We start from the raw sequence: 21,138 nt of genomic DNA on the forward strand, positions 1-21,138 counted from the left end.
CCACAACACTACAACCATGTCATTTGACGCAATCTATTATCCATGGAACAAAGTTGATTAATTAGATAGATTAGAAAAGCTTATTACTATATATAAATTTCCTTTTCTATTTGGAATAACCTTTAACGTACTATATAATCTTTTTGAAATGCAAGTAATCATCACAGTTAGTTAAATATGGGATGACAAAAATAAATTAACGATATGTATGTGTATAAATCATTTTATTTATTTGTATGTATCATTTATTTATTTAAAAATACAGAGAAAAATTCCGGAAAAAAAATGTAATGGGAAAGTTTGTAATTCATGAATAGGTATATGTATAATACGTTACAAATTTAAAAAAATATGAGACAAAAAAATACGGATAAAAAATATGGGTATTAAATATATATTAGAATTAGTTATTTGTAATATATATGATAAAAATACAACTATTCGTGATATAATAATAGTTTAATATATTAAAAAAATAAAATATAATAAACAATTAAAAGAATAAAATAAAAAATAGAAAATCTTTTTAATACATATTTTTTATGTTGTCATAAAAGAGAAAAAATAATTGAAATAATTTATTTTTTAATAATATTTTTTTACTTATATAATATGATAATATGTTTAATACGTATTTTAAACTTTTTTCTTAAAAAATGTGTATTTTTCTATATATTTGAAATTAATACCGAAATGAGAGCATTTTTTTTTTTTTAAGAAAAAAACACATACGTTTGCTTATTATATATGTATTATTCATGAATTTACTAATTAAGGTAACCATACACACCAAAAAAAAAAAAAAAAAAAAACCATCCTATACATATTTAATCAAAATTGCATGTGGTTTCCACATTCCATGCATGGTTAAAATTTAATTTAAGCCACTTTTTGAAAAATTGATAATTTTAATGAACTTTTAACCATTTCTTCTAAGTAAATAGTTGGCTACTAAAAACTCACAAATTTTTTTTGAGCCCTTTCGAAAAGACAAAACTATGAATTTACAATTAATGTTTCTAGAATGGATATAATAATTTTTCAACATTGTTTTTGATAGGTTCCAGCTCAAGACCTTTCCAAGATTCTTGGGTGGCTTCGTCTAGGAAAGTTCCACCAAGTTGTTTGTTACTGAAGGCTCAATAGACCTCTCCTAAAACCATGGACTACCTCCAATATATGCAACTGAAACAACACTGCGAATATAACCACAACAGCATATAAATTCCTTACTATCAAAGCCTTCTAAGAGTAGTCATATATTTAAGTTATATAAATTATACAAAAATAATCAAATATATAAAGATAGAAACAAAAAGGGAAGTAAAATATTACTACTGTCGGAAATGGAACCAATTATATGATGTGCACGGTAGATTGCTTGCTAATCTGCATGAACCTAAATGAATGAATTAAAAACAATAAAAGTGGTATAAAGTGTGACAACCCTAAAAAAAAGAAAAATACCATCATTGTATAAGTTTGACTGATTGGACCATATGTAGTTCCTAAATTTGACTTTTTGCATGGTTGAGTTTTGGATTTAGCTGGTATACAATTGTATAGAACTCATCAATACACATCTATAAAGTGGCAACATGCCTCATTTTTATTTACGAATAAAAAGTTATAGATCTGTGAAGTTTACACATCATTATTTTACCTGTGTTCCAAACTAGTGTTCGTTGTTTTGTCTACTAATAGACCTAGAGGTTTATATATATGTATATATATATATTGGTAGGCATGCCTTGGTAATAAAAATCCCAAAATATCTGTTATATTAGGATCCATCCAAGATTCTTTACTGGAATCCTAGATAAATCGTGATCTTAAAAACTCTGCCGGACTTTCTTATGGAAATTTCGATAGCATCTCCCTTAAGAGTTGGACATATTACAAAATTTCCTACACAGAAAATACTTCTAAAAGCATCACCTTATTCTTTACATTTTATTACAAAAGATTCCGCAAATGCAACACTTCAAATAAAACAAAACAGGGAACATGCATAATATTAAATAAATAAATATCAACACAATATACAAAACATACTAGGGTTTATAATAAGTATAGAATTTAATAAAATACAGAGATAGGGAGAAATATTACAAGAAGTAAAGAAAAACAAAAAGGGCTTCTTGGAATTCAGCAACGAACAAAGATGTTGAGCTTGTTCCTGGATGATCAACGTCTATTAATACCTAGGTCTAGGGAAATGGGTTTAATAACAGAAAAAATAATGAGATACTAATTATCCTAGTAAGTGACTAAAACTACTACATAAATTATAATAATATAATAATATAAAATAAAGATGATTAATAATAATAATAAATAAATAGGTAGTTAAAATAATTAATAAGTGAAATTAAGAATTTTCTCTCAAAATCTTCACAATTTCACTCCGTTGGAAAAATTTTCTTTTTTAAAACTATTTTCACAAATCCTATCATTTTTATACCCCCAAAAATTAAGAAAATAAATAAATAAATAAATACAAATGATTTAAAATTAAAACTGACATTGAAAATAATTTATTAACAAATTATTAAATTTAGAATAAAATATCATAAGGTAAAATAAAATCATAAATAAAATTTGTAATAAAAAATTTAGCATAAAACAAAACTTCACTTCAATATATAATTTATAAAATTTTGATAAAATAAATCAACTAAATAATAAAAGAAATATTTTAATTAATTTAAAATATCAATTTGAAATAAATAATAAAAATATGATAAATTACATTTTGTAACATCAATTTGAAATAAATTATAAAAATAAGATAAAATACATTTTAAAATATTTATTTTGAAAAACGTGTTGAGAAAATAACTTGATGCACCACACTATATACCAAATAATGGCTGGCGGTACTCAACGTCCCAAGTACCACTCTGATAGGGAGGTTAAAAAGAGAAACTTGCAAACGGTCACCTTAGAGTCCTGAAGGTACTGATGCTAATAACAGTCATTATGGCAATGGAAGGAGGTGGCTAATACTCATTGTGCAAATCTACTTGCCAATCTTCAGGTCCATGGCTCCCATAGGAAGACCATATATACTAACGCGCTAATCAACAGATATAGTACAAATACCAGTATCGTAAAGTGTATCTCAAACCATAAAATCATAAATATCACGAATATCAAAATTTCATAAAATGCCACCAAGTTTAATACATCTTTTTAAATCCATAAAATTCCACATTTCCTTTGAAACCATTGTCATAAATCGATCAATTTAAATAAACTAATTTTTACTACAATAAAACCACATCCATAAATATTTAAATGTATAAATATAATTTTGGGCACAATACTTTTAATAAAATTATTTATCTCAAATCCTTAAAATTGATTTATACAAAAATTATATTAAAATCACATAAAATCCACATATAATTAAATTCGCATAAATACATTTTATTATGCATAATAAATTCAACACTACAATTTAACAATAATTTAAAACCATAGTTTCTTTAAAACCAAAATACAAATTTGAAGCAATAAATATATTTAAATCAACATAAATTGACATCATAAATTTAAATAGCAATTTCTTTTAAATATTAAAAACATAATATTTTTCAGAAATTCAAATAACACAATATATATATTTTAACAGTCCTAAAATAGTTTTTGAAAAAGGATCACTTACCTTAAACACATTGATTACTTGATCCTTCACATGATCAGTTTCACAGTTCACAAAGGTGCCTAAAATATTAGCAACACACAACACCAATTAAAATAATATCTTAATCGGATATAATATACATGGTTTACCTAGGGATCTAACACAAACGTGTCCAAAATATGCAAATTATATACCAAAATGAAGCTTGCAACATGAAGATTGCTGATTGAGTCTTACCTCTTGAAAATCGAACTAGTGGTGGAGGCGATCTAATCGGAAAGCTCAAAATTAACTGTCCCTGAATCTCCCAATTCATTGCAATTTAGGTGAAATGGATCTCAGATTTGAGTTTAAGGAGTCAAAATAGTGGGAAATGTTGGTGGTCACATTGAAAATTCACCAAAACCAAGGATTTCGATGAGTCATTGCCGTTGTCGATAAATGTTGCCGGTCGATAAACGTTGCCGACGACGACTCGTCCAACGGCTAGTGGCTGTGAAATTTGATTGGGAGGTATTTCGAAGGATGGGTTTCACGGTAGTGCGGGCAATGTCAAAAATGAGTGGTTGGATTGAAAGAAATTGATTGATGAAGAAGGCGGTGTCATCGCCAGAAATATCCTCAATCCCGCGGTGGCCTACTGGCAGTGGAACTTGGCCGGCCAATTGGTCTTAAGGTGGCTAACCTAGTGGTCCGGTGTGTGCACACTGGCAATGGTTGACGCACGGTCAATGGTGTGTGATCGATTTCTTTCTCCTCTCTGTCCCTCTCTTTCCTCCTTAGGACCCCACACACGTCCCATCAGCCAATCAGAATGCCACCAATAGATGCCATTATGCACTCACGGGATTGGTTAAAAGCTTGACACATGGTGCAGTGTCATTGGGCGCTGTGCACACGTTTGTATATACGCACACAGAAATTGGTACATGGTAACATAATCTCAAAAAAAATTTTGCTAGCCTATAACTTTTTAAGCAAATGTCCAAACTAAGCATTTCACTAGTTTATGAATCTGTATCGATGAGTACTTTACAACCATATAAAAGTTAAAACCAAATTTTTCTCGAATAAATAGTCAAATATGACACCACTTGAACAATTCGGACTGCAACTTAATTCACTTATAACTTTTGAATCACAACTCCATTTTTGGCGAGCTACTAGTCCACAAACTTGGGTTAACGCATGCTTCACAATGGTGCTAGGTCAATATGAAACTCTATTCGAAATAAAAAGTCAACATTGGCTTTACTCGATCAATGCTAGTCAACTCGGTTAAACTCAATCAACTTGTAAAAAATTTCGATGTACTTTGGGAGAGAATGTTACACGTTGTCTCCAAAACCATTGAAAATTCTAGAAAGACCTGTAAGACCTAGTTGAGCACCCATGACCAGTGTTATTAAAATCGAGCAATTCACGATATGAATCGGACGATTCGTATTGGGTTAGATGTAAAATGATCCAAACCGTTTGTTTGAATCGATTTGAAGGTGAATTGTCTGTTTTCCCAATTGAATCGTATGATTTGATCGAATCGTCGATTCACTAATTTCAAATTTTCTGTTTTTGGTTTGCCATTTTTCAATTGATTGTAATCTCCCAATTGCAAAATATCTTAGAAAAAAATTTATTTGAGAAGTGGAGAAGAAGACAATGATAATCGAAAAAGATGAAGAAGAGATGAAGATGATGATGATTTATTGAGAAAATAGAGAAGAAGACGATATAGAAGCAGAGAAGAAAACGAAGATGAACGGTAGAAAATAGAAAAGAAGACGATGCAGAAGCGAAGAAGAAGACCAAGATGAATGGTAGAGATGAAAAAAATTTATTATTATTTTATTTGTTTTCTTTTTAATTTTTATTACGTGAAAGTTGAAAGTTGAAACAATAAATTGATATGATCTTGCAAGTGAATAAAGAGAATAAATAAAATAATAAAGATGTTTTATTATTATTTTATTATTTTATTATTATTATTATTTTACTATTGTTGATATGATCGTGTAAGTGATAAGATGGAGACCCACCTGAATAAAAATTTTTATTTTTTTTTAATTATTTATTAAGATGTGATGTTGTGATATATTCTTTAAAGGCCACGTGAAAATCCAACTTTTAATATTTTAAATAAATATAATAAAATAAAAAATGATGTGTAATGTAACCTATATATATATATATATAATAATATAACTGTGTAAACCTAATTTATCTAAGCATCAATACACTCTATTAGATTTTATCTCCTTCAATATTTTGGTATGCAAACATATTTTACTTTTCTTTTCTCTCTTTTTTTTTTTTTTTTTTTTTTTGCTTGAAAAAACATGATAGATAAAAAGAAAAGGAAAAATAGTGATCCTACTTCGGATCATTGTGAAAAAATAGAGGAAAGAAAAGATAATAGATTGACATTGAAGTGTATATATTGTGAAAATTATTAATGGGAAGGTATTTTTAGAATCAAAATTTACTTAGCTGGTACATGAAAAGATGTTGTCTCATGCATGAAAGTTTCTAATGATATTCGTGATTTTTTAAAGCAATTAATAGATAGAAATAAGAAGAAAAAAGGATGGAGATGATTTTTTTGACAATGAGGAAGATGAACATGGTTAAAAACAATTGACCATGGATGCTTTTATGAAAGGTAGTAAAAAATTAGCAACCACCACCTTAAATACTTTGTGGAAAAAAAGAGATAGAGATAGTATTTGTTCAAATATTTGTAGATTTTTTTATGCAAATGCTTTCTGTTTTAATTTAGTGAAAAGTCCTTATTTTACAGTTATGTTGGATTCAATATCATCATTTGGTCCAAGTTTGAAACCCCCATCTTATCATGAAATAAGGATTAAATATTTGAAAAAAGACATAGAAACAATTAACAAGGAACAACTTGAAAAATATAGAGCTAGATAGAAAAAAAAAAAAACAGGATGCAGACTCATGTCAGATGCTTGGGTAGATGGAAAAAATAGATCTATTGCTAATTTTTTATTGAATAATCCAGGAGGGACCATGTTTCTGAAAATTATTGATACATCAAGTATATTTAAAAATGCATAGAATTTATTTGAGCTTATTGATTCCGTAATAGATGAAATTGGTAAAAATAATATAGTTCAATTAGTGACAGATAGTGTAGCAGGATATGTAAAAGCTGGAGAATTTTTTATGGCTAAAAGGAAAAAATCATTTTGGTCTCCTTATGCAGCACATTATCTAGATTTGATTCTAACTGATATTGGAAACTTACCCATACATAGTGATACAGTGTTGAAGGCAAGAAATATTATAGTGTATATCTATAGGCACTCTTGGATTTTGAAACTAATGAGAAAATATACTAATTAATGAGAAAATTAATTAGAGCTTCTGTGATTTGTTTTGCTACTTCTTATTTGACTTTGAGAAGTTTGAAAGAGAATAAAATAGGATTGGAAGCAATGTTTGGTTCTAAAGAATGACAGAGAAGCAATTATTCCAAAAAGTTAGATGATGCAATGGTTACGAATATTATTCTTGGTGATAAAAAATTTTGGACATCAATTAATTATTTTTTGAAATGTGTACTTCCATTTGTAAAAGTATTGAGAATTGTTGATGGAGACTTAAAACCTGCCATGGATTATATCTATGAAGCAATGGACCATGCAAAAGAACAAATTGAAGCTAATTTCAACAAAGTTCAAAAGTATTACAAAGTATAGATTTCAATATTCTCTTGAATTTGATGCGGATTATGAAGTAAAAGTTGGTTTTTATAAGACAATATAAAGAATATGTCTAGAACCAGATTTAAGGCTTAAAATTGATAAACAGCTGGATCTTCTCAAATGCAGAAAATATATTTGGTATAGATATGACTATTCAAATGAGAAATAAAAAGCATAAGGTAAAATATTGGATTTAGTTACATTTCAATTATATAAATTAAATTATACATTACATTTATTTATTTTTAATTTTTTATCTTTATAGTGGGAGTCATTTGGTGGAAGTTGTAAGGAGCTTTAAAATCTTGCCATTAGAATTCTTAGTTTGACCTGTAGTGCCATTGGATGTGAAAGAAATTGGAGTACATTTGATTAGGTATAATATATTTTTTTAAATATTAATAAATGTTATATATGATGTAGTTTAAATATTATTATTATTTTTTTAAATAGGTGCACTCAAAGAGAAAAAAATCATTTAGAACAACAAATATTAAAAGCATTTGTTTTTATAAAGTACAATCTTCAATTAGAGGCAAGACATAAGAAAAGAATACTAGAATGTCAATCCTGTGATTCTATTTGCCTATCAGATTTAGAATTTGTTGATGAGTGGATTATCAAAAATGAAGATTCAACTTTGCGTGATGATACAACTTGGATGGATGTCAATGAATATTTTGAACTTGAAGAAGAAAAAAGCAAAAGAAAAAGAAAAAGAGGTAATTATAATATATAAACAATTTAAGTATATTATTTTTTGTAAAATAGTCACTAATATAGTAACATATATATTTACTTATTTGTAGGTCCAAAAGATCTTTCCAATAAAGATAAGGAAAAACAAATAATTGATATTGAAGAAAATGATAGTGATAATGAGGAAGTACAAGACCATCACACGGAGAGTGGAGATGACTTGGTGGATGATGATGTCGATCCCGTTGAATTTGAAGATTGACATTATTTATAATTTAGTAATAATTAATTAGAATTTTCTAATTTTTATTTTCAAAAAATAGTATTCATTAAAATTTTATTTTATGGATGTAGCTATCATTTTAGAAATTAGATGTTAAATTTAGAATTAATAATCATGTTTGGATTGATGAATGATAGATTGATATTACTATAATTTATTATTTTTATTATTATTATTTTTATGGGTAGATTTAACTCCATATTAGATATATTAGTATTATGAATAGCAAAAATTATTGAATACTATTTGCAATTTGATTTGATATATTTCATTTTATAATACATTGTTTCGATTCAAAATTCTTGAGTGTATCTTACGTTTCATTTCGATACACGTTTCACAATTTTAACAAAATGATTCAAGTTTCAATTCACGATTTGACAACATTGCCGATGACTCGCTTTCACATCCAATCGGGTTAAGCTGGTTTTCACCCATTTTTTAGTCAAGGCACTTCACACGTGTTAGCCACTATCAAAGCACATTTCGAGCTGACCTAGCTCCAAAATTTCAGGCCAAACAGCTGTTAGATGCACCTAGTGACGACTACCTTTGTCTTTTTGGCAGGTTGGCCAAAATTTTTCCCTTTCTGTATGATCCATGCACTTTCACCTTATTTTGGACCCTCTAAATTTATTTTTCACCCTCCATTCGACTAGATCTCTCATTATTTAACAGATCCGACAATGGGAAGTTTGATCAAACATTTCAATGTGTTTTCACAATCACTAACGATATTTTTTGACTAAAATGAGTGTGCCAATATGATCCTCATCTCTTGGCTGTTCTATTGGTATATGATTTGTTAATTTTGGACAACATTTGAGTATATGTTCAATTTTGGATCAATTAGTTTAATATCAGATAAAATTGAACCTTGCTTAGGTAATCTAGGATCAAATTGATGTTGTGAATGTGTTTCTTGAAGTTATTAGGACCAATTTGAAGGTTCAATTTTATACAATTAGCCTTTGGGTAAAAAACCAAAATTTTGGATCTTGGATCTTAAGTTGTAGTATAATTTGCATAATTTTAGAGTTGTATAAACTATTTTAAGACATTTTATGGGCACTAATATCTTTGTTTTAATTTTTAAAGCATAACAAAATTTTATTATATTATAGGCACATACTTATACTACATCTGAAGACGACCTTAAATAGGAGTATGAGTGATCATTGGCGTTATCTATAAATGGTTTTAGTTTTTAAATAAATATGGCCCATATTAGCATAATATATAAATATTTTGAATGTTTTATATATCGTTTCACAATTAAATGATTATTTTATGCATATATGGGCATTTGCTTTTACATGTATATGTTTTGAAATTTTTAAGCATATTTATTTTTTTAAACTTTAAATTATTTAAAAATGATTTGTGGTGATGTATATTTTTCTGTAGGTATTTTTGCTATGTATTAGTATATACGATTTTAATAAATGAAATAATGATTTAGAACTTTCAAAATATTCATACAAGATTTTATGGTTTATAAATTCTTTTGAAATAACAAATAATTAGTTTGGTCTTTAGATATAGAAAAATTCAATTTATAGTACAATATTTATTTTAAAAATGAAAAAGTATGATATTGAAAATATTATTTATGAATACGATACTGTTGAGTTTTGATTGATGTACCAAAACTAGTATCTCTATTCTATTATTATATTATTAATGCATAGATTTGCCATGATATTTTTAATATGTTAAAAGTTGTAAGATGGGTTGTTTATATATATATATATATATATATTTTTTTTTTTTTGTTGTCACAATACCTTTAGTTGGCTAAGGGTTGTAAGATTGGTTCGCCTCATAGTTTCTTTAAATGCAAAGAATCGTGAGATGGGTTTCTCTTTTAGTTTCTTTTTCTATTTTTATTGTCCTATGGTATTCTAAGACGCTTTGCATTAATTGACAGTAAATATATATATATATATAGAGTATGGTATATTGTTGGTTTTTCTAATTCATTTGTAGTCTTACAATATTTTTCATAAATATTTGTATGAATTTATATTAATATTGTTTTATGCCTAGTATTTAAATCCTGTTGATCTAATTTGTAGTATTTTAAATGATTTATCATGAAGTACCTATCTAGGATATTACTTTAAGGTAGTAGTTGGATTTTATAAAAAATATAAACTTTTTCAAGGAAGTTGAATGCTAAGTATTGAGATAATGGTTTACAAGAGTTTTTCCAGTGTGGAAGCTTTGAGTGAAGCTTCTTCTTCACCTGCAGCATAATTTGTTGCTTTTGCCAAACTTTGCTCAATTTGATCTTGATTTTAACGAGCAAAGATTTTGAATGCAAAATTGAATTTTTGAGAGTTTGATGGATTCAATTTTTAAGTAGAAAGAGAAATGGAGGTGGAAGCAAAGGTAATTTTCTGGTGAATTTTTGATGTAATTTTATGAATGGTTATGTGAAAGTGAAGATTTTGGGCCTGTTGGCATGAATTCTCTAGGTTTCCTGATCCATCGGCTACCGAGATTGTGCGAGATGCTAAACAATCATTTTGCCTTAGAAAAGAAGTATGTAGGCTTGCATGTGCTAAAATGATAATCTTAGATGGGCTACCACTTAGACTTGTGTGGTGCTTAATCAAAAAGGAGAGACAAAAGGGAAGGTAATTGGGAATTATTTGTATGAATGGGTTATTGATAATGCTTTTGCATATAATGTGGTAATAGACAATCTTAAAAGGAAATTGAATAATTGGAAGGGCTGTGTGTTGGATGGTGATCATTTGCACATGAGATGTTGTGCATATATTGTTAATTTGATTGTGTTTGAAAGGTTGAAGGAAGAACGTGACTCTATTGCTGGTATTCATAATGCAGTGAGATATTTTAGATCTTCTCCTGCAAGATTATAAAACTTTAAGGAAGGTGCTACTCAATAGAAAATTAAAAGCAATTCTCTTGTGTATTTGGATGTTCCAACTAAGTGGAATTCCATCTACTTAATGTTGGAAGCAGTTTTGAAATTTCAAAAAGTTTTTAAAAGGTTGAAGGAGGATTGATATGAACCTAAGTCGACTTGCTCCTAAACCCGTATTGATGAGAATCCGTTCGTACTCGTACAACCGATAACCCGCTGCAGTGCAAATCTTATACAGTTGAAACCGGACCAATCACTAGAGCTTAAGCCAAGAGATTTAAGGATAAATTGCCTGTCTTCATACAAGGAGCTATCAATTCTCAAAAGGGCTTATCAATATTCAAAGATTCAAAGCCTGTTTTAAGCATCCAATTGGTGAAGGCCAATATGGACCCCGAATAGCTATTTTAGTGCATTTATGGACTCCGGGCAGTAAGTAATGGATTAAACACCTCTTGAACTCAATTGATATAATTAAGAGATCATGGACACAAGCCAAGGTAGAAGAAAAAGCATCCAAGCAGGCCATTTGCACATGGAAGTCTTTTTTGGCCGAAATTGCATGTTTTTGTCACTAACTTTACTATATTTTGCAAATAAAGCATTTTCTCTTTGTTCCAATCAAGGAAAATGTATGAGAATCAATATTAATCCTATTTGGCATCCTACATGGTATATGGGAGATGATTTGCGGCTTAAATTAGTCACTAATTGGTCAAAGACAACTTGTTTGACAAATTAGTCAACTGGTTTCCTAATTTGTATTTGACTTTTTGTTTTAGGAAACTAGCTTTTATTTGGTTTTATTTAATTATTTTGCTGAAAATATCATCTTAGGAAAGTTATTATTTTCATAATTTCAATTGTAAATTAATTAATTCCTAATTCAAAATAAGGAATTAATTAATCCAAATAGGTTTAGGGAAGCTTGTGAATTTCTGCCACACTTGTTGTTTCCTTATTGTTGGCCGAATTTAACCTTTGTTTTTAGGGTTTATTGTTTTGTGACTTTAGCCTATTTAAGGGCTTATTTTTCAATAAGAATACAGCTTACATTATTCATATAGAAAATTATTTGTGAGAAAGAATTCTTTTTATTCTTTTTGAACACCTAAAGCACCATTAGAGAGTGAGTGTTTTAGTTTGACTTATCAATAGGACATGCATCACCTATTGTGGCGTATTCATCATATACCAAGGTTTCTAGTCACAGGTTGATTAAGGTTGAGGTGATCATAAGAAATTAAACTTAATTTTCCGATCTGGGCTAATATAACATGAGTTTAGGAGTAAGTCGACCTAGGTTCGTATAATTTAGTATCAAAGCCGAATTTTGTTCAGGTTTGATCTATCTTATTTGCTTTATTTTGTTTTGTTTTAATCTGCAATTTTAGCATTAGGTTAAGGTGGCATCTATTCTACAAGTTTTGCATATATAGAAAAAAATTCCTAGTCAAATTATGTCATTGTTTTATCGTGTTTTTACTTCCTAGTTTGTTGGTTATTTTTCATCATTGTTCTTGTTAATTTGGTTTATTGTTGATTTTTTCTTTGTTGTTTTAATCTTAATTAGTTGCACTCATAAAGTCAAAAAGAAGAAAAAAAGAAAAAAGAAAAAAAGAAGAGATTTGAAAGTATATTGCATAAATCCTAAAAATTGTCAATTTGATTTTGTTTGGAGTGTGGTCTTGGGTTTGGTGAAGTTTTTGGCTTTGAAATTTTAATTTTTGGGATGATTATTTGCTACTGGAGTTGAGTTTATATTCTGTGAGTGTTAAATAAAATAAAATAAAAAGAAGAAAAGTTGAAGATTAAAAAAAAAATTGTAAAAGGCGATTTTGGTTGAAGTTTTGGAGTTTGAATTTGTTTGCTGAAAAATTGTTGGAGTTGTTGAATTATTGTCTATTTATTCAATATCTGGTTGCTGGAAAATTGAATTTTGAGTGCTAAAATTGGTAAAGGATTTGACACAAAACTTAAATTACAAGAACAACAATCAACAACTATTCCATACTTTGTTGAATTCATTTTTGTTCATTGTTTGAATTTTTTTCCTAAATTTTTTCCTTAAATTTTTGGTTTCTTTATATTCTAGACCAATATTTATTGATTCCAAAATTTCATTGATATTTGATCTTGTTTGGATTAGTTAGGTCGAAACTAGGTTTTGTCAATTTACTCGCAATTTGTTCCTTTTAGTTGCTAATTTGTTGATAAGTCAAATTAAGACATACTTGTGATCTAGTTGCTGTTTGTGTGTGTTTTAATTAGAACTTTGAGATAATTCTTTAAGTGGAAAAAGGCAAGTGAGTGTGAGTTTAAAAGAGGGTTAAAAGCTGAAACTAGTGTACAAACACGAGTGTCGAGACATTGTTTGAGTGAAACACGAGAGGGAATGATTTTGGTAAGGATTTTTTCATTATTTATACTAACATGGAAAATTATAGAATGAGAATAGGAGATGGATCATTTAAAATTAATGAAGAGGAATTCATGGGGTTCAAGGGTGGTCTTGGAACAACTTTAATAGATGAATGCTCACTTTGATCACCTAGATTAAAGGATGGAAAGGTTAGAAACATCTCAAGATGGATAGAATTCGAGGCAAGAATTTCATGGAGGCTGAGGACGAGGACGAAGAGGTTGAGGAAGGCCTAGGAGGAATTTGAAGGAGGTAATTTTGGAGATAACTTTGAAGAGGGGGTCGATGATATATTTGCTTACCAGTGAAGGCCAACTCGTGGGAGACCAATTAGAGAAGACGATGATGATCTTGAAAACATTACGATCAGCATACCACCATTAATGGGAAATAGTAATCTGGAAGTAGACCTAGACTGGGAGGAGCGAATGGAGATGATTTTTTATTGTCATAACTATTCCAAGGCTAAGAAAGTTAAATTGGAAGCTTTGGAGTTTGGACATTATGCACTCCCATGGTGGACTAATGAGCCAGGTACCCAAAGGAGAGTTAGAGATGAACCCATTACCACTTGGCGACAAATGAAAGGAACCATGAGAAAGAGGTTTGTACTAAGTCATTACCATAGGTTGCTGCATCAAAGACTTTAATCATTGACTCAAGGATGTAAGACCGTGGAGGATTACTATAAAGAGATGGAGATGCTCATGATGAGGTTGAGCATGAATGAGGATCGAAAGGTAACCATGGCAAAGTTTATGGGTGGTTTGAATCGTGATATAGCCAACCAAGTGGAGCTTCAGCAGTATGTAAAATTGGAGGAGATGCTTCATGTGGCCATCAAACTTGAAAACCAATTTAGGAGGAGGGGAAACTAATAGTTTGGACATGGTTCAAGTAGCGGGAGGACAAATCCAAGTGTTTGGAGAAGTAATCCCACATATGACACCAAGCCAAAACTGAAACATGGTGATGAAGCACCAGTCGGCCAAAAAGAGAAACAAAAATTGAATCTTTCCAAACACCAAGGAATGAAGGTAAATCTAATCCTAAACCTTCAAGAACTTGTGCCATTGTTTGCTTTAAGTGCTAGGGACGAGGACACATTGCCAATCAATGCCCAAATAGGAGAATCATGGTGCTGAAAGGTAATGGTGACCTGGAATCTGAAAGTGAGAAATCCTGGGGAGAGGCCGAATTTGTTGATGAAGAATTGGAGATGAAGAGCACAAGGAATCCGAAACACTCAAGGCTTCAAGGGTTAAACTGAGCTTAGTCATAAGAAGAGTTCTAACTGTATACAGAGACGATGATCAAATCCAAAGAGAGAACATCTTCCATACCCGTTGTGAAATTCAAGGTAACATTTGTTGTATGATAGTTGATAGTGGAAGTTATGCAAATGCAATTAGTAATGTGGTAGTTGATAAATTAGGCTTAACAACCATTAAACGACCAGAGCCATATAGACTACAATGGCTTAATGATAGTGATGAGATGAAAGTAAACAAACCAGCCAAAGTAAAATTCAGCATTGATAAATATGTGGATGTTGTATTGTGTGATATTGTTCCCATGCATGCTGGTCATATTTTATTGGGGTGGCCATGGCAATATGGTAAGGATGCCATACACTATGGAAGAGAGAATTCTATTGTCAACTAGTTTCCTAATTTGTGTTTGACTTTTTGTTTTAGGAAACTAGCTTTTATTTTAGTTTTATTTAATTATTTTGCTAGACAAATTAACTTTGGAAATTTATTATTTTTATAATTTCAATTGTAAATTAACTAATTCCTAATTCAAAATAAGGAATTAATTAATCCAAATAGGTTTATAAAAGTTTGTGAATTTCGGCCACATTTGTTGTTTCCTTATTGTTGGTCAAATTCAACCTTTGTTTTTAGGATTTATTGTTTTGTGACTTACTTACATTATTCATACAGAAAATTATTTGTGAGAAAGAATTCTCTTTGTTCTCTATGAACACCTAAAACACCATTACAGAGTGAGCGTTTAGTTTGACTTATCAATAGGACATTCATTATCTATTGTGATGTCTTCATCATATACCAATGTTTCTAGTCACAGGTTAATTAGGGGTTGAGATGACCATAAAAACTTGAACTTAATTTTCCGATTCGAGCTTATATAATATGGGTTTAGGAGCAATTTAACCTAAGTTCGTATCACGTATTAAATTAGCCCAGATCAAGATTAAGTTTATATTCTAATGGCCACCATAACCCCTAATCAACCTATAATTGAAAACTTTGGTATATGTCGAAAATGCCACAATAGATTATGGATTGTCATATTAATAAGTCAAATTAGAACACTTGTTTTCTATTTTGTGTTCTATGTGTTTTAAGAGAACAAAAAGAAATCTTCTCACTTGTATCTTTTTCTGAATGAATAGTGATCTATCTATTATTATGAAAAGCCTTTAAATAGGTTAAAGTCACAAAAAGTAAATCCCTAAAGCAATAGGTAAAATTTAGCCAACAATAGTAAACCAAAGAAAATTGTCGAATTTTCTAGGTCTTTCCTAATCTAATTTGTATTAATTAATTCCTTGATTTTGAGAGAGGAATTAATTGATTTACAATAAAAAAATATCAAAATTCAACCTTCCTAAATTAATTTTTCTAGTAAATAATTTTTTAAAAAAAAAAACAAATACTATTTCCTAATATAAAAGTCAAATTTCCATATTTGGAAAGTAGTTGACTAGCTTTCTAAATAAGCTGTCCTTTCCAATTTTCAGCTAATTTAGGTTCCAAATCTGATCCAATATGTCATGTAAGATGCCTAGTAGGATTAGAACTAGAACTCACACATTGCCATTGATTGGAATGGTCAAAGTTTGCTTGGAATGCAAGTAAACCACTTCTCAACCCCAAATAGCAAAACCGGCCATGGTTGAAGCTTGTGCACCTTTAGCAATGCTTGGAGGCCCTTACTTCTGCCTTGACATGATTTTGTGAGTTTTTGAAAAGCTCAGGCATATTCATAAGCACATAAACTCTCCCCATTGCAGCCTGGAGTCCTCAAATGCACCAAAACATCTTCCTAAGTCCATTTTTGCCTTTAAAACCTGAATGCTCAGCACGGGCTTAGAATCTTCTCGTATAGTTATACCTTCTTGAGATTTAATTACTCCTTGTATGAAACTGATAAGATTATCCTTAAACCTCTAAGCTTGTGCCATAATAATCGGTCCGGTCTTCAATTGTATAGGATCAGCACCTAGAAAGTAGCTGATTGTACAAGCGGGTTCTCATCATTCCCCTCCTTTTAAGAGTAATTTGCCCTTAAATCGAAATCATCACTCATAGAAAAAAGAGATAAATCATAAAGGTAGCACTCACATTATACTCACTTGATAAATCAAGCTTGTACGTGTTTTCATTGACCCTTTCCAAAATTTGAAAATGTCCATCTTCTCGAGACATAAGCTTTGATTTACGTTGTTCAGGAAACCTCTCTTTTCTCAAATGCAACCAAACCTAATCTCCTGGTTCGAACATCATCTTAATTTGGCCTTGATTAGCAAATTTAGCATACTACTTAGTCTTCCTTTCAATATTTGCTCTAGTCTTCTCATGAATCTGCTTAACAAACTCAACTTTCTATTTACCATTTAGATTAGCACATTCACTTAAAGGAAAATGTGTTAAATCTAATGGAGTTAAAGGATTAAAACCATAAACAATTTCAAATGGTGAATATTTAGTGGCAGAATGTATGGTTCTATTATAAGCAAACTCAACATACGGCAAACACTCTTCCCAAGTTCTCAAATTCCTACCAATTAATGCGCTTAACAAAGAAGGCAAAGTTTCATTCACTACTTCAGTTTGACCATTAGTCTGTGGAAGATAAATAGTGGAAAATAAAAGTATAGTGCCTAACTTAGCCCACAATGTTTTCCAAAAATAACTTAAGAACTTAGCATCTTTATCAGAAACAATTGCCATGCCATGAAGTCTCACCACTTCCTTAAAGAACAAATTAGCTATATAAGATGCATCATCGGTTTTATTATTTGCTATGAAATATGCCATCTTAAAAAGCCTATTAAAAACCATAAAAATAGAATCCTTACCCGTCCTTAACCTAGATAATCCTAACATAAAATTCATAGATAAGTCTACCCAATGATAAAAAAGAATAGGCAATGGCGTATACAAACCATGTGGTTTTAGCTTAGATTTTGATTTTCTACACGTGATAATCCTCTCACACATCCTTTTTACATCTCTCCTTATGTTCGGCCAATAGAAATGTTTCTGTAGTATAGACAAAGTCTTTACTATATCAAAGTGTCCCATTAATCTACCACCGTGATCTTCCCTAATAAGTAATTCCCTAATGCTACAACAAGGCACATAAACTTGACTTTCCCGAAACAAGTACCCATCAAATATATAGAATTTACTAAACCATGTTTAGCACAGTTTCTATATATCTCACCTAAATCACTATCATGCTCATAAATTTCATTTAATTGTTCAAAACCAAGTAAGGTAGCATCTAAGGTTGAAAATAAAATATACATTCGGGATAAAGCATCTGCTACCATAATTTCTTTACCTTTTTTGTAGCGGATGACATAAGAAAAAGTCTCAATAAATTCAATTCACTTTCCATGCCTTCGGTTAAGCTTCCTCTGGCCTTTGATATGCTTCAAGGATTCATGATCAATGTGAATCACAAATTCCTTTGGCATCAAGTAATACTGCCATATCTCCAAACCTCGAACTAAAGTATACATCTCTTTATCATAGGTTAGATAATTCAACACCACCCCATTCGATTTTTCACTGAAGTATGCAATAGCTCTACCTTCCTGCGTCAACATAGCTCTAATACCTACAACTGAGCATCACATTCAATTTTAAAAGTCTTAGAAAAATTAGGTAAAACTAACAAAGGAGCATTAGTCAATTTTTCTTTCAACAAGTTGAAAGAATTCTTTTATGCCTCTCCCCATTGGAATCTTACATTCTTCTTGATTATTTTGATCAATTGTGCTGCAATGATACTGAAATCCTTGATGAATATTTGTAAAAACTAGCCAAACCATGAAAACTCTTACCTAGGTAATGATAGTGGGTTTTGGCCAATATTGGATTACTTTGATCTTGGATTGGTCAACCTTAATTCCTGTAGCACTAACAACAAATGCGAGAAATACAAGCTCATCTTGACAAAAATCACACTTTTTGAGATTAACATACAACGTTTTTTCCTAAGTACTTTTAAAACTAAACCCAAAGGGCATTACTAACCACTCATACAAACCATATTTTGTCTTGAATGCAATCTTCCACTCATCTCCCTCTCTCATTATTATTTAATGATATTCACTCCTAAAGTCAATTTTTGAAAACATGCATGCACCATACAATTCATTAAGCATATCATCTAATCTAGGAATAGTATGTCTATACTTGACAGTTGTGTTATTAATAGCTCTACAGTCTACACATATTTGCCAAGAACCATATTTCATCGGCACTAACAATACAGGTACAGCACATGGACTCATGCTTTCTCTAATATAACCTTTTTCAAGCAATTCACTTACCTGGCATTGAATTTCCTTTGTTTCCTCAAGATTACTTCTGTATGCAGGTCTATTAGGGATTGCGGCTCCTAGAGTGAAGTCTATCTGGTGTTCAATCCCTCAAATAGGTAGTAAACCACTAGGAATCTCCTCCGGAAAGACATCATCAAACTCTTGTAAAAGAGAAGAAACAAAGCTTGGCAATACAGGCTCTCAAGTGTTAGCTAGACGATTTAAATAAGCATCTTTCTACAACATGATAAGCATAGGTTTCTTATTTAAAAAATACATTTTTAACCTCACCTTGACTAAGATAAAAATTTATCTTTTTCTTCTTTCCTTTTTCTTTTCACTCTAGGGTTTAGAAGACTTACCTGAGTGATGATGCTTGACCTTACTCTTTTAAATGCTTGTTGAAGCCATGGGTGGCATAATGGCCTTCTCCTTCTGCCATTCAGCTTTCCTCCTTTGTTGCATTTACGTATGATTTTTAAACACCTCTCTTGGTGTTAATGGTTCAAGTGTGATCTTCTTGCCTTTAAAATGGAACACAATAGAGTTTTCCCAACCATAATGTATGATATTCTTGTCAAATTGCCATGGTCTCCCCAACAGAATATGTCCCACATGCATAGGTACAACATCACACAAAACAATATTCATATAGTTATCAATACTAAACTTCACCTTGGCTTACTTATTTACCTTCATCTCTCCATTGTCATTAAGCCATTGAAGCCTATATGGTTCTGGATATTTGATTGTTGTTAAACCTAACGTCCCCACCATAACAATGCTTATAACATTGGAACAACTTGCACTATATATAATCATGCTACAAATGTTACCTTGAATGTCACATCAGGTATGGAAGATGTTTTCCCTTTCTCCAGATCTTCATCTTTATACAAGGTTGAAACCCTACATGCCACCAAGCTTAGATCGGCCTTTGACACCTTTTGTGATGTGGGTTCATCATGTTCTTCCTCTTTGGATTCTCCTTCATCATGCTCAATTTCAGCCTCAGACACTGCATTGTTGAATTTTAGCACAATAATTTTTCTATTTCGACATTGTTTGGCAATATGTCCATGCCCTGATATTTGAAACACACAATATCACGAGCTTTAGATGGTTTATAATCAGCCTTACCATTTGGTTTTGGTGCTTATATAGGTTTGGCTTGGGTGTCTCTCCTTGGTCGAATGACACTTCCTTCCTTTTGTTTCTGCTTTGGTTTTGGCTCAAATGCAGGATTGTTTCTCCAGCAAGTTGAACCTATTCTCTAGCTAGTTGAAGCTCCTCCAAGCCGTGTGTTACTACCCCTCCTCTTAAGTTGGTTCTTAATTTTCACTGGTACATGCAGCATCTCTTCCAATTCCATATACTGCTGTAGGTCCACTTGGTTTGCCTCTTGGATTTCTTCCAAGCTCAACCTCATCATGAGCATCTTCATCTACTTCTAATAGTCCTCTACCAACATGCTCCCTTGAGATAAAGATTGTAATATTTAATACAATATCCTGTGATAATGGCTTGGTATGAACCTCTTTCTCATGGCTCCTTTCATTTGCCTCCAGGTGGTTATTAACTCATCATCAACACTCCTTTAGGTATTTTGTTCACTGTTCCACCATTGTAAAGCATAATGTCCAAATTCTAAGGCTGCCAACCTAACCTTTTTTGCCTCTAAATAGTTATGATAATCAAATATCATCTCCATGTGTTATTCTTATTCTAAATAAGCCTTCAGATCACTATTTCTTAAAAATGTTGGTATACTGACCTTGATATTTCCTAAATCATCATCTTCCTCCTTGTTTTGTCTACCACGGTTTTTTCTTCCTTAGAGTGCAAATATGGTTTCTTACTCCTCCTCAAAATTGTCT

The sequence above is a fragment of the Ziziphus jujuba genome, chromosome 8, assembly GCF_031755915.1.
Source record: "Ziziphus jujuba cultivar Dongzao chromosome 8, ASM3175591v1".
In the NCBI taxonomy this organism is placed as follows: domain Eukaryota; kingdom Viridiplantae; phylum Streptophyta; class Magnoliopsida; order Rosales; family Rhamnaceae; genus Ziziphus; species Ziziphus jujuba.